The 14,877-nt window shown below is 43.6% G+C and overlaps 1 protein-coding gene across 2 annotated transcripts in view; it reads right to left on the bottom strand.

Annotated features, from left to right (window-relative positions):
• The window catches only part of rerea (arginine-glutamic acid dipeptide (RE) repeats a), a 123,857-nt gene extending 109,378 nt beyond the window's left edge, over window positions 1-14,479 (bottom strand). For both annotated transcript variants that reach the window (XM_034209263.1, XM_034209264.1), the window contains exon 1: window positions 14,158-14,479. The gene's annotated coding sequence lies outside the window, so the exon portion shown is untranslated. The remainder of the gene's footprint in view (window positions 1-14,157) is intronic.
• Between the last annotated feature and the right edge of the window lie 398 nt (window positions 14,480-14,877).

The following is a 14,877-nucleotide window of genomic DNA, read 5'->3' as shown; positions in this document are numbered from 1 at the left end:
AAGCTAATCACTAATACAGAGTTTAGGATGGAGCTCCACCACGAGGCCTCTAACACCATTAACATCCTTCCTAAATCCAATTATAATCCTTGTGTGTCCACATCAATCAGCCATTTTTTTGAGCCTGTGGTCGTTCTTTATCACCACTCCTGCTGCAGTAATTGAGGCGGCGCTATGGAGAGGCTGTGCAGTTTACCTCCATCTGGGAGGTCAAGAGGAATGCAATTGGTTACAATGATTATGCTCTGGCTGATTAGGCTATGGGCTACCGCTGAATATTTAGCACTGATTAGACTAAGCCCTGCAGAGAACATGTGGCTCGCTAACAAAAGGGACCAGCCATAGGGCAGGGAGAGGAGGGGAGCAATGGGCTCAGGCTAGTTTTAAACAGATCTTTTCATTTTTATATTGTGTTTTGCATCATTTTTTTATGATCGTGTTATTAGGCAGTTTTCGCAGAGAAGAAAAACAACAGCTGCGAATAGAAAATAATTAGGTGTAACCAATTTCCCATCAAAATGTAACACTATTATACAGGTAAGCAATTCATTGGAGTGTAGACATTTATTACAACCATGAAATGTAACCGCTAAACTCTTCAAGCAATGATGGAAGTAAAAACTGCAAATAGATGTATACGTTTGCCTGCATGACAAGAAACAATCCATATAGCTCAGGGGGAGAGCTGGACACATTAATAAGTGATACACAAATGGCTCCTCTAATCCCCCTGTGGAGATGCCAGCCCTTTTTCCTCATCGGTGATTGTGATATTTACACAGAAACTGAAGTGCACTCCTGATTGAAACAGAGGAGAGGGCGGATGAGGAAACACAGGAGAGATGTAGAAAGAGAGCGAAGACAAGCATGGTGAAAGTAGGAAGATAGAGAGAAAATGACCAGGAGAAACGACAGCAGGGTGGGAGAGGAAAACAGATGGAAGGCGAGGAGACTTGCACTTATTTGCTTTAACTGTCTTGATCCTCAATGAAGAGGTGAAACTGATTAGGTTTACCTCAAACGGCTGCTTGTAACACGGTGCCTGTCGCTGAGAGCACAAATCACAGTCAAGTCAGGTTTTCCTCTTTTCCATTTGAAAGAGCCAGCACTCTCTTCACTTGTCTCTCACTCTGTCCTTTATTCAACGCCGCACAGCCTCCTAAAGCACCGACTTGTCAGAGTGACAGATGCAAACACGACCACTGACCTAAATCACTATTTTCCAGCACATTAACCCCCGTGCCTCTACACTTTTTACGCAAAACACCAACATTCACGACACAGTGCACAATGAAAACGACCCAAAAACCCCACCCTGATGTGTTATCAGTATCACCCCCCTCTTCCTGAATGAATGCTATTCTTAAAAATACCTAAAAAAGGAGGGGAGGGGGGGGGGGAATCACATCGTCAGGCTAAATAAATCACCGTCTGCTGTTCCTAGAGCCACTTTTTCTAAGGGGGCTAAACAAAATGGTTGTCTGCCATGGAGCCTACATGGAAAGGATCAATAACACTTTAATTACTGCAGCTCATGTTTATGAAAAGCAATAATCATTCATTAAAGATGCAGACAGCGGCAAGCAGGCGGCCGGCCGGGCGTCAAAGAGAAGGGAGGGAGGGGAGGGCTGGCGTAAATGATTCATGGTTTGATATCTCTCCTGTATAATGGGCTCCTCCAGGGGGCTGCTGGGGCTCCACTGCAGCGACCGCCTGCCCGCCTGGATCTCTCCCCGCCTGCCTCTCCCTCTGCCCGGCTGCCACCGCTGCCTGCTGCCCAAGATTAAAAAATCCTTCCCTACCATGAAAAGCGGCTCAGTGAAACACACACACATAAAAGGAAGCGACTTGATTCAATATCGCCTGACAAAGTATCAGAGGGGGTGTGAAGGGGGGGGGGAGAGAGAGAAATATCAAATCCTTCGAGGGAAAAAAAAAACCAATGGCTACAGAGATACTTGTAACATCTAATGGAATATGGAGAATTTCTAAAGCACCCCCCCCCCCCCATCCTCCTCCTTCACCAGCCCATCAACCCACCCTTTACCTCCTCCTCACCCGCGAAAGGAGATATGGGGGGGGGGGGGGGAAATTAAGAGATTAAGGTTGTAACGTGTTGGGCTAATCATAACATAGACAGTTTAGTGCCATCTTGCATAATTAAATGCTTTGCACTAACCACCTAATGCATACTAATTTGGAACAATCCACTCCTGGAGTTGGCAGACCATGAAGCTCCCTGCAAAGGAGGTGCTCGTTTCCCTCTCTGCATGTCACATACACACACTGATTTGCCGGGGAGTAAGGTGCTAAAAGGTCAGGCCGTGGACTTGAAAGAAAAGGTCAAGCATTATTACAACATGACTAAATAAACAGGCTGTGCGAGCGGCCCCCAGCTGTTAGTGATGAAGCCTCTACCTGCGCGCCGTGCTACCTGCCTGACGGGCTCAGTTTCATCCCTTGTCTTTATCCACACATCCCTCCAGCTCCAAGACAGCTGACATGAGGACTGTCATATCCTGCCTAGATTCTTATCCCCCCGCTGGCTTTATTGCTCCCTTCCTGAGTCACAAACACACACTCACACGCGCATGCACAAACAAAGGGAGAGGGAAGCAGGCCTGCTGGAGCATGCTTTATATCACATTAATATTAATTGCGGCACTAGCTGGAGTGATAACACAGACAAGAAGCCCCTGTGAGGGAGCCGGGTTTTTGTTCACAGAAATACTCATCTGTTGGACGGCCGTGGTGAGGCAGCAGAAGGATGAGCATTTCATCTTTAAATCGCCCGTTTTATGTTAAATCGGGCTACCCTCGCCGGCAAGGGAGTGTGTGTGTGTGTGTGTGTGTGTGTGTGTGTGTGTGTGTGTGTGTGTGTGTGTGTGTGTGTGTGTGTGGGTGTGTGCACTGAGTGATAAAGCAGGATGAATTATTAGGCTGGAGGCTACATCAACAGAAGCAGAAATGTGCTTCAAATAACGGAGTGCTTAAGCGATGCTGCTTTATCCCCTATACTCCTGGCTTAGCTACCTTTTATGTCCTTCACACTGAACTCAATATTCTGTGTGCAATGATCTCTGCTAAAGATGTAAATAAGCTGCTGTGGTGGAAAGGAAACCATCTTTTTCACTAGAGTGGAGTAAAAATACAAATAGAGGTGAAGCCTCTGCGCTGAATCTCTAGCTTTTTTGTGCTGCAGGTTGAGCAGGCAGCCGTGGGCATCAACAGATGACAGCTATATCTCTACAGTCCTCCGTTTTTGCCTCACACTCTTTTTTTTCCCTCTTCTGTCAATTGCTATTGAAAAACCTTTCACAGTCTATTCAGCAGCGACACAGCAGTCGGGTTTTGTGCTCATTTTCAGTTTCCCCCGAAGACTCATCAGTGCCCAATTACCAAGTCAAATCAGGTCGGCTGCAGAAAACCAGGGCCACACACACACACCACACACACACACACACACACACCACACACACACCACACACCACACACACACACACACACACCACACACCACCACACACACACACACACACCACACACACACACACACACACACACACCACACACACACACACCCACACACACACACACACACACACCACACACACCACACACACACCACACACACACCACACACACACACACACACACCACACACACACACACACACACACACACACACACCCACACAACACACACACACACACCACACACACACACACCCCAACACACACACCACACCACACACACACACCCACAACACACACACACCACACACACACACACACACCCACACCACACACACACACACACACACACACATTTTATTTCTCATATTTTCATAGATATTTATACAATACTGGTTAATTCATCTCTCTTACACTCCTTTAAGCTGACCTTATTGTTCTCCCGGGTCCACCAGTCACACATTACTGTTTCTGTCACAAACAATTAAAACACGCCGCTGCCGACTACTCTTTGCCCCAGGAGCTCGCTTAGTCTTACCAACTAAAAACGCACACAAACCAGAAGAAAGGAAACGTATGACCTCCATCCCCTCTACACCCTCACCTGCATTCCTAAGCTTCATTCCCAGAGAGCGTCGCACTCGTTTTTCGCAATCTCTAACAGCAAATTCAAGGTGGATGAGCCTTGTGAAATGTAAGCGGCTGCTTACATTGAAGTGAAAAGAGAAAAGGAACTGGGAGGGGGGGGTGAAGACAACGTGTCCTTTTAGTTTTCTCTGCCTGTTGTCATCCTCTTCACACAGAGCAGCTGTTCAGGCAAGACAAAACCAAAACCTCTGGGGAAGAGTCAAGCAGAGGGAAAGAGACACAAATAAATAAAGCAGCACTGTGTATTGTGTTATGTAGAGGTTTTCACAAGCCTGTCGCTGATTAGAGGAAAAGCCGGAGTGCTAAATAAAAAGGGAAACGAGGAGAAGAAAGGGGACTGCAGGGTCTCCGAGGGAAGGTCTCCGAGGGCCGCCAGAGGTGCTGCTGAATCTCTTCCCTGTCACAAAGCTGTCGCACTGAGGAGTGAAATGTAAACTCCTGCTGTCAAGCGAGTCTTTGGCTTTCATTACACAGGGTCTATGTGTCTATGATGCATGTGCACAAGCGTGATATGAAACCACACGCTACCTTACTCCACTTACTGCATTTGGGTTTTGCAGTGAGCGCTGGCTTTGTGTCTAGCAGATCGTTTGCTTTGTGCCAAGAATAAAGACTGACATTCTGACAGCGCTCAATCACAATCATGAAATCTGTGCACAAACAAAATCCCCCAACCTTGATGAGATTCACGCAGTAGCGCTCGCGCACCATCTCGCCTGCCGATTGTGTTGTTTAAAATTAACCAGAGCGAATCAAGAGCGAGAGAACGCTGCTCACTAGACCCACAAGCACTAATAATCAGGTTGTCATCAGTAGCATTCCACTAATGTATAACTGAAGAGGCAGAAGAGAGGAGCTGTTTGGGGGCTGAATAAGCTCATCTGTACAGAGCACGAGGCTTCAGCCATGCCAAATAGTATTTTCTTCATTTGAGAAGGCGTGAAACGGAGAAGGAGGAGGAGGAGGAGGAGGAGGAGGAGGAGGAGGAGGAGGAGGAGGAGGAGGAGGAGGAGGAGGAGGAGTTCGGCTCCTAGTGTGCCGCTGCCCCCCAGCTCGGCTAAGTGACAGTGATTCCTACAGTGAGTCGATTTGCTGCTTTTGAGTGCCTGGAAACTTGTCTGGCAGAGTGCCGCGAGGGAGAAAGATAGATGGGAGAATGAGGGGGGGGGGCCCCACCTCTCGCTGTCTTCTATTTGTCTGTTCATCCCGGGGCCTTTTGGGCTGCTTGGTACAACAAAGGGGGGAAAGGCGGACAGAGAAAGAGCTCTGCGGCCATCCATAGACAAAGCATGAGCAGAAAGGACAAGTTTACAGGTAAATAGTAGAAGCAGCTGGCTGGGAGCGGAGGCATGCTCAGGTTTCACACAATCCACCATCACCACTCACTCCTTCACACAACAAAGACCTGGCAGTGTTCACAACACCCAGCATTATTTTCTATTACAGCTACTCTGAAGGCCTATACATTCTAAGAGCTTTGGTTAACGCCAAATATCTAATTCATAACCAACGTATTACTGACTGACATGTTGGAAGAGTTATGGTTTTCCTGCAAAGACACACGCATGAACACATCGTGCAAAGCGAGATTTTACCTGACTTTCAGCCGTGCAGGTGATCACACAATGCTGTTTGGAATATGGGCAGGTGAGTCATAATTTGCCACATCGCCGATTTAAAAAAGGAGCACTTGAAGCTGACACAGAAAGACAACTTTAATTGTCATCTTAAGGAGGATCTATGAAATCAATGGGAGGAGATCAATGCTGTCTCGCATAGCACTTTACATAAGCAGCCATTCACATCACAGCGGCCATCTAGCTCACCGATTTTCCTGTGCAGGACACCTCCAGGCAACAAAGCTTCTCTCACTCCATCAGTGCAACAGTCACATCCACAACTTCACTCACATGGGACAAGGAGGAGAGGGTAGCGAAGGGGGGAGACAACACCTCAGGCAAGCCAGATAGAGAGGGCTGGGAGGAAGGACGGAGGAGATAGAGAAAGGAGAGATTGCAGGCTGGCAGAGCGTCTTCATTAGAGAACAGCAGCTAGCTCCGACTATCCGAGCAGTGGAGTAGGAGCCGCTCTTCCTCTCAGTTAATTAGGATTTCTGCTGCTTCATTTTGGGGCGAGGGACAGGATGTTGGAGGCTTGATTGCCTTTTATTTCACAGCCCAACGGCTCGGCTGCCTCTGCCGCTTTATTAACAAGAGATCTTGCAGATTTACACAGCTTCGCAGCAAACATCAATTTCAATAATTACAGGAAAACTGTTAGCGGGGACACAATGAAACACACAAACACACACACGCACTTTTCTCCCCACCGTCACCACTCCCCTCCCCTCCTTTAAAGGATCTCATTTCCATAGATGTGCCCTTTTCATGATTGCATGCATATATAAACACGTTAAATACACACGGATTTTCCTCAGTCACACGCTAAGCACTTCAAACCCTTTACAACCATCCCTGGCCTGAAGGGCAAAGCGAGTATCTGAATGTCACATTTACATTCAACATACAAACAGATGACGGACCATTTCTCTGTGGTGCAATTACAGCTGACTAAATGTGGGACTGTTCAGCATCAGAATAAACTACCTTCTTCACGTGAATGAATACGATAAGTCTATATGAGCAAGTCCTCTTTTTATATCTTTATACATTGGCAGCATGCCTAGAATTAGAGACGGTTCCCCTTGATAAAGTGCATATGTGAAACAGATCTGCTCTCACAACAAATTGAAAAAAAAGCAATAATAGAAAATAATACTTTGAAAAAGGCGTCTTACATTCAGAACAGAGAAGCAGAGATTCATTTGAATAAATCAATACTTGTGTTGACTCGCAGTGTATTGCCTTCCTGTCTTCTCATCTTGCTCGCTAATGTTTCTTTCATGAGCCAGCCCACTGCATGGTGACATTATAGCTACAAGCACTTCCACAGTCCCCGATGGATCAGGGAAATGGTTGGCGTAAAACACAATTAGTACGGGTCCATATGGCTGCTGGTGGAGGAGGAGCAGGAGCGCTCCCCCCGTGGTCCCTATAGAGGCCCGCTCTTTTGATACCTTAAAGATCAAACTGTTGTCATAATAATGGGGCCATTTCAATTCTGACGCTGTTCTTCGTGGAGCCGCACTACTTGAACAGATCCTCACATTGTGGAATGACTCCTGGCAAATACATTGGCAGATAGCCTAATCAATAGCTCCTTCCTCGTGATTAATGGCTCGTATTGAATGATGGAGAAATGTAATGTGAGGGGAGCGTCACTTCCTCATTTGTGCGCTCGGCCCCATCGATTGGTTACAACCCCCAGTTTTTTGACCAATGGAATGTGCTGCTAACGGAGCGATGCGTTCCACCTATGTAAACGGAGCACAGAGAGAATGATTTACTGTGCTTTAGGCGCGTCTCATTCTCTGATAGCTCTGTATGCCCTGCCTGACAAGCATTTTCTTGCCTGAGAAACGCAGACACCTTTTACTGAGTAGAAGCGAACAACAGCAGCTTGAGGCAACAGATTTATTACAAATTGATCTATTAGATAGCACTGCTGTGCTTCGCTGTTTTCTCCCCCCCCCCCTCCCGCTCTCTGACAGCCACCCCCCCTGATGGTAGCTAGAGTGTATCAGAGTTGAAGTGCTACAGTGGCAAATCTAAACCCAATCCTCAGAACTCATTTTCTCTGTGCCGTGTTGCTGGAACTGGGGTTTGCACAGAGACAAGATGTCCATCCTTAAAGCTTCGGTCAGATCCAGCACCTAAACCCAAGGCTCAGCCAGCTCTAGAGGTGTGCCTCACCTGCAAGGACGAGCAAGGACACAGTTTACCCGAGGCACCTCGTGAGCATGAGAGTGCAACAATGTCACCCGGGTCACTTCCTCATGGCTGCATGAACCCCGGGCTCAGCAATAGCTTGTGCGCTGTCTCCATTAAACCTCGGTCACAGGTCTGGGGTCTGCAGCTCTGCAAACAGACTGTGCCTCATGTGCAGTCACAACATCAGCGCAATATTAGTCACACAGGCAAGAGAGCACAACCAGCACATTGTAAAAAGATGTATGCAGGATTCGTCTCCACAGTGTTGAAAAATCAATGTCTTGCATACCCAGTATTGTACAGATGAAAACACATCTTAATAAGCCATCACATCCACTTTAATTGATGACAAAGACATATGTTCGTCGGGACAATAGACTGCTGTTATTGACAATCTCTTTACAAAACAATCAATTAAATCAACCGCATCATTTAGACTTGCAAATCAAGGTGGCTCTCTGATAATAACACAAAGTGACTGTTGGTCTTAATCAATGTGTCAGGAGGAAACACAGTAGATATTTGTGTTGTATACAGAACAACACTATGGCGTTAGCCAAAAGCAGACCTTGTATTAGACCTCTGTTAGCATTCTGCAACAATGAGACTAATCGAGTAGTAGTAGTAGTCAGTAGTAGTAGTAGTAGTAGTAGTAGTAGTAGTAGTTCTAGTAGTAGTAGTAGTAGTAGTAGTAGTAGTAGTAGTAGTAGTAGTAGTAGTAGTAGTAGTAGTAGTAGTAGTAGTAGTAGTAGTAGTAGTAGTAGTAGTAGTAGTAGTAGTAGTAGTAGTAGACAGAAAAGCTATTTTGATTATCGATAATCATTTAGAAAATGTTGTTCTTTTTTCTATAGAGATTTCATGCTGTCTTTGTTTTTATACATATTAGCCTAAACATATTTGGGGTTTGGACTGCTAAAACAAGACGTTTAAAATCATTACCTTGGACTAATTAAATGGGATGGAGGGTTTTTTACAATTCTCTGACATTAAGACTAAACAATTAATTGAGAAAATAATAGGCAGATTAATGAATAATGAAAAGAATTGTTAGTTGCAGCTTATTGTGTATAAATCAGTGAAATACACAACACAGAAAATCCCCTATGCTTAATGTTGAGCTAACAAAGCAGAGGGTATGGCAGGTTAGGTTTAGTAGCATATTCAAAGACACACATCTGTGCTGAACAACACTGCTGTCAATTGTTACAATCGCTGATAGAAAACTGCACACACTGAAGAGCTCCTTTCCTTAATCACCGCCATCTTTAATCTGTGCTACAGAAGAAAAGAAGCACGAGGAGAATAAGGGCTAATTGCCATTAAATGTGTGCGTTGTTAGAAAGGGCATCATCTAAAAGACGTTGAAATATTCTAGTGAGAGCTATATGTCTAAACATCTTCAGGCAGGCAGCTGCAGGGGGTGTGCGCACTAAACACTGGTATGTATTGTTTGTGTTTCTCGCACCACTAGCGCCATGCAGTGTCATTACATGAGGCAATCTCTTACCTAATCAGCACTGACACACACAGCGGCAAAGCACTCCTCCTCATCTCTCTCCCCCCCTTTCTCGCCTCTCCTCAGGGGCAGCCAGCTGATCCTACACCATTTCATTTTCCTCTTTCACTGAGATGGCAAATGGCTGACTGTTATTTTTTAACTCTTTCAATTCATGCTTTTGGGCACTGTAATTGAGTAATTGCTATTATTAGTCCATGTTGCGCAAATGCTGAAAAAAAGGCTAGTAGTAATAGATAGTGTTAACTAATAATAAGTGAGATTAATGAATGAATCTGTAATACTGCCAACATTTTAATTTGTGTGCAATAACTATCTTAACACTACGTCTTCTAATCAATGTCCTATCTTTACTGTTGCTTTAGACTCACACATAATAACACTGTATTTCGAGTTATACAAAAATACAAGCCCTGATGTACATACATCACAAAAGACACTGAAGTGTGATGAGATGCAACACTTTGCAGTCTCATTGCCTCAAAGCTATATACAAATTTGAACAAGGCAGATATGGAAAGAGAACTTGTTTTTTTGCTGTACCTAGGACCTGCCAAGAGACTGGCAACACAACACAATGTGCTCATCATGAAGACGTGAATCCATGCCAAGCCAGGCCCAATAAGACAGAGGCGGCATTTGCGAGATGAAGTGAAACCGACTTCACCATAGCTGAGCTCAAAGAAAAAAGCAGATTGATCACATCTAGAAACATCAAATACCCCGGCAGTATGTAGCAAGACAGCTCACAATTGTTAACACGGATAGAGTTTGCCGATGCTATCGTCCTTGGGCACAATTGTGGAGCTGTAGAGCTAGGCCTGAATCAAACAAAGATGAGATATGATGCTTGGATCTTCTCTTATGAGAGGTGAAGGGAAGCTGTCAGAGACCACAAAAAACATCCAGGCATCTTGCCTCTGACTTGCTGGGATAAGCCAGTAAGGGGGGAGGAGGGGAGGGGGGGGATGCCTGCCTCGTTTTCTTGCCAGTGTGCCCTGTGCGTGTCAGTCCAATATCTTAAAAACAACACATGCAAGGCTTTGCTACAGCCAATTACCCAGCTCTTGGCACGGGAACTAAAAAACATCTTTGGAGAACAATAAAGAGAGCTTGGCTTGTTGTGCATGCTGTCAGTAAATGCTGACAGATTGTTATTTTTAATGAATATACAGCACTTGAATGGCCCATCAAGAGGTCTTCGAGGGAACATTGCTCCTTTGTTCAGAGCATTAATCTTCGATGTAACCAGCCAGATATCTTGCGATGAAATTTATATCAAACAATGTGCTGGGAAAAGCCAAATCCATGTATCCACTTGTTTCACTATTGTGCTGTCTTTGCTGCAGCTATGCATGGTCATTATAATACAACTACAAGGCTCACTTTCTTAATTACAAATCTGACGTCGACAGATGCTTGATTACACATCATTTCCTGTGTTGGCTCGGTCAAGCAGACATTCATGCCTACCTACCTTTCCTGCCGACATAATTTCATACCGTTAGATGAGATCCCTGAGCAAAAGTCATAATAAATCCTCCTAATCACCTTTATTTGAAACACAATAGCTTTGCTGAGAGTAAAATGCTCCTTTCAAAATGCAGGCTTGCCACTGCGATGACAGGTTATAGCACCGTCTCGTACTGCAACACAATACCTCAGTGTGCTTTGAGACTAGACCCAGGCGTTATTATGGGAAATCGTTTTTCATGACAATTCATGGCAAAGGAAAGATGATGTGACGGCATATTGGTGAAAAAAACAGCAAGATGCCATTCTGGCGCAGAATGTAAACATTGAATTCCTGAGCGTGTGTATTCACAAAGAGGTGTCAGATCGCAGTGAAAAGAGGTTTTCTTTAACATTGTCTGGCCTTGCCACATATTACTCAGAGAAAGCTGCCATTACTCAAACACACATTAGTCATTAAAGGAAAATAGCAGGGTTATTACACTTCTCTTATCATTACTCGGCTGCCATTACAGCCACCCGGATAGATTAACATTCGATGGATGGGGTGTGTCATTGGATATGTGTCTCAAAGTAATTTTACCCACGGCTGCTCTTGAGATGCCATTCAAATTGAAACACTATAAAACACCCTGACCTTCTGACCCCTGAACTAACCAGATAATGTGGATTTAAAAAGGACTTTGCACATTATAATGAATGTCAGAAATGTTCTGTTTAAAGCTATATTGTAAATTATCCTTTGGTTGTACCTGAAGAAATCTTTCTACAAAAACAATAAACCCAACATTAAGGTGCTTTTCTGTCAGCGCTGTGCTAAAGTAATAATCAACGTATAGCCTGTAATGGCAGCCCTCTGTAAAATAACATAGCATGTTTTCAGTGTAAGTGGTAGTTTAAGAAAATCTCAATCACAACCAGTAAGCAGGGGGAAATGCCAAAACATCAGATTAACCATATGGAGGATATATTTGTGAAAAAGTGTCTGCAATGACTTCATACAGGACATGTCTGGCAACATCTAATTCATTGTATGCGTTTTGTTTTCAAATATATATTTTTCAAAGCAAGTGAGGAATAGTATATGCTAGTGTTTTATTTTACACCTCACTGTGTACAGACATTGTTAGGCTGAATGATAGGGCCAAAATCTATATATAGATATTTTCTTAGCTTGTTAAGTTACATAACAAAACATCATGTTTTCTGGTGATTCAATAACCAATAAACTATACAGAATAACAACAAGGTAAAGCCACTTCCTGTATATTCCTGTGTGAAATATATACTTGACGAATAAGATGTACTGAGTATTTTCACATTTAATTTTTAAAAAAGTACATGCGCAAATCAAAAGTAGCTTGATTGAACAACACTGCCGTATTCCCATAAGAAAATCTCTAATTAGAACACTAATTCGAATTTATTTAACGAAAAAGTGGGTTCCAAGTAGACCTTCACACATTTCTCTCCACCATCATAATGCAGAAACTCTGTCCTGTTTGTTATTACTAATAAAGTAGGCGTTATTATGGTGCAAAACGATATCTCCATATATAATTTCACTATGATATGATTCCATTAAATGGACATTATTTATCATATTGACTCAAACCCCAGCCCTATAGCTGCAGTATTTCTCTCAAAACAATTCTGACTATAGGAGCATGCATATGTGTTTCTCCTAACACACTGTTGCTATGTAACAGACATTACATAATGTGTGTATGAACTTTTCCAGTTCAGTGTCGTCAAATGAGCGAGTCATGTCAAGGAAGCCTGAACAGGTGGCAAAAACTGAATAGATATGATGTTGTAATGGATGGCAAGGTAACACGACTGTGTTACCTTGTTTACAGTCATTAAACAGAATGTTGTGTGGGCATGTCTATGTTTGACAACACTATTCTGTCAGGATATCAGATCATTTATTAAAGATTGCCTTATACACTAATGTGGTGGCACTTTGACAAGTAGGAAATGCTTGATGTCAACATTAAATTACTTTCTTTCAGTGGACTGAAAATAGCTTGGCATCTATGGAGCAGATCAGATGTTTCTCATGCCTTAGATCATTGTGCAGTGTATATTCCTTAGTTATGGCGAAGTCCACAAATGTTCACGGTTATGTTGTCTGTAAGGCACGAGAATGTGAACTAGTCAGTGAGTCATAAGCACTCAATACATATAAATCACTAACTATGAATGGCTCTGGCTAGTCAGATACAGAGACAGACATTAACATAAATAGAAACAATCCTGAGAATCTATTTTAAAAGGACATACTCTGCATGGTGTCTGTAGCCAATAAGTGTCCTTTGTTTACCTTTTTTCAAACTTATTATTATTTATAACTTACTCTTACCATAAGCAAAAAGCACACTTAACTGATAAAAGCATAAACCCAGTAAATATAACTATCCCTGTACCTTCGTATTGAAGTCACTAGTACTCAAATGTTTTGAACTACTCAGCCTACCAGAGGTGAAAAGTGTGTGTCAATGCCAGTTTTGCTTACTCTATTTTTGGACAAATTTCTCCCATGAGGATTTAACAAGACGTGCATCTTTGTTTCCAAACGTCAACATGAGTGTGTCGTTATCTTGTGTTGGCTTTGTTTAATCCAACCGCTGAATTAATCACAAACTGTAAGCCAGATAACAATAATTTATCACAAATCAAGCACACAAAGACAGCAAGTTAGCTTCCCCAGCTAACGTTTCCCTGAGCTAATGACAATAGCCGAATGGGCTCAGGCTACTTCCTGGAACAGAGATACTACACTTGGTGATTCAAAATGGGAAAACCGTTGCTATGGGCTGTTGCAAGGCAAGGTGCACGTCAGAACCGAAATGCGTTTTAATAAAATGAAGCCATGTTGTGTGTGTTACAATTGCTCTGTGCTAACCGGTGTCAACGAGCTGTTTGTATCCAGACATTACACTGCTCCTTGCTGGCATTCCCAATCAGTGCTAGTCACTGGCGCTAGCAGCTAACGTCGGTCCATGGTAACCAGCAACAGTAAGGGGCAAACAAGACTATCAGCTAACTAGCTAGCGGATGCTAATAGGCAAATTAGCCAAAAAGCTAGCAAGCAAGGGTGTACGTTAACAGTCCAACGTTTACAAACTGTTCCTTCATATGTGTCATGTTTTGCTCGTTTGCTGATAAACGTCAAAAGGCAAAGAAGACGGCAGGTTGAAGCTCATGGCACTTACCTTAAAGAGCTTGATCTACAACATCTGTGATTTGTTTGATGAGGGACTGCAACAACAAACAATAGCAGCAGCAGAGCAGCAGCAGCAGCAGGGGCAATTAGCCAACGTTAGTTAGCCAAGTGTCGCCACTACACACAGAGTAGCACAGCAGCTGCAGTGCCACCTGTATATCTTCTCTTATGTAGCTATAGCGTAACGCACTACGTTTGATATAATGCTGTCATAAATGATGGACTTGAGAATACAGAGGGAGTAATCGTTGCCGGAATGCTGAGACTAGTGTGTGAGGGGCACTCAGCATGACAGCATCCTTCTTCATCTTGGGGTGAGAACAGTCGGGGGTTCTCAAAGTTCAACCGGTAAAATATCGTCACCCACTGGCCAAAAGTGGGAACATCCACAGAGGAGATGGGCGGTGTGGGAGTCCTCGGGGTGTCTTTGCTTTAGCAACACTTGGTCTATCTTCATCCCTATAAACCTGTGATACTACCAGACTATATTTGGACTGTCAGTGAGCCCAGAAGAAAAGAATAAAACCTCTCTCAGGAGATTTGAGTGTACTGCAGTATTGAATATTATAGTTTACAGTAAGGGCATATACAATACAATTAAAATGCATGATTCCTTAATTGGAAATTACATTAGAAAACATGGCAAAACAAACAGTAGAATTGAAAAGAAAATAAGGACACATTTATAATGAAATACACAATAAAAAAA

The sequence above is a fragment of the Gymnodraco acuticeps genome, unplaced genomic scaffold (assembly GCF_902827175.1).
Source record: "Gymnodraco acuticeps unplaced genomic scaffold, fGymAcu1.1, whole genome shotgun sequence".
NCBI lineage: Eukaryota > Metazoa > Chordata > Actinopteri > Perciformes > Bathydraconidae > Gymnodraco > Gymnodraco acuticeps.
This window is presented reverse-complemented; position numbering and strand designations above follow the sequence as displayed.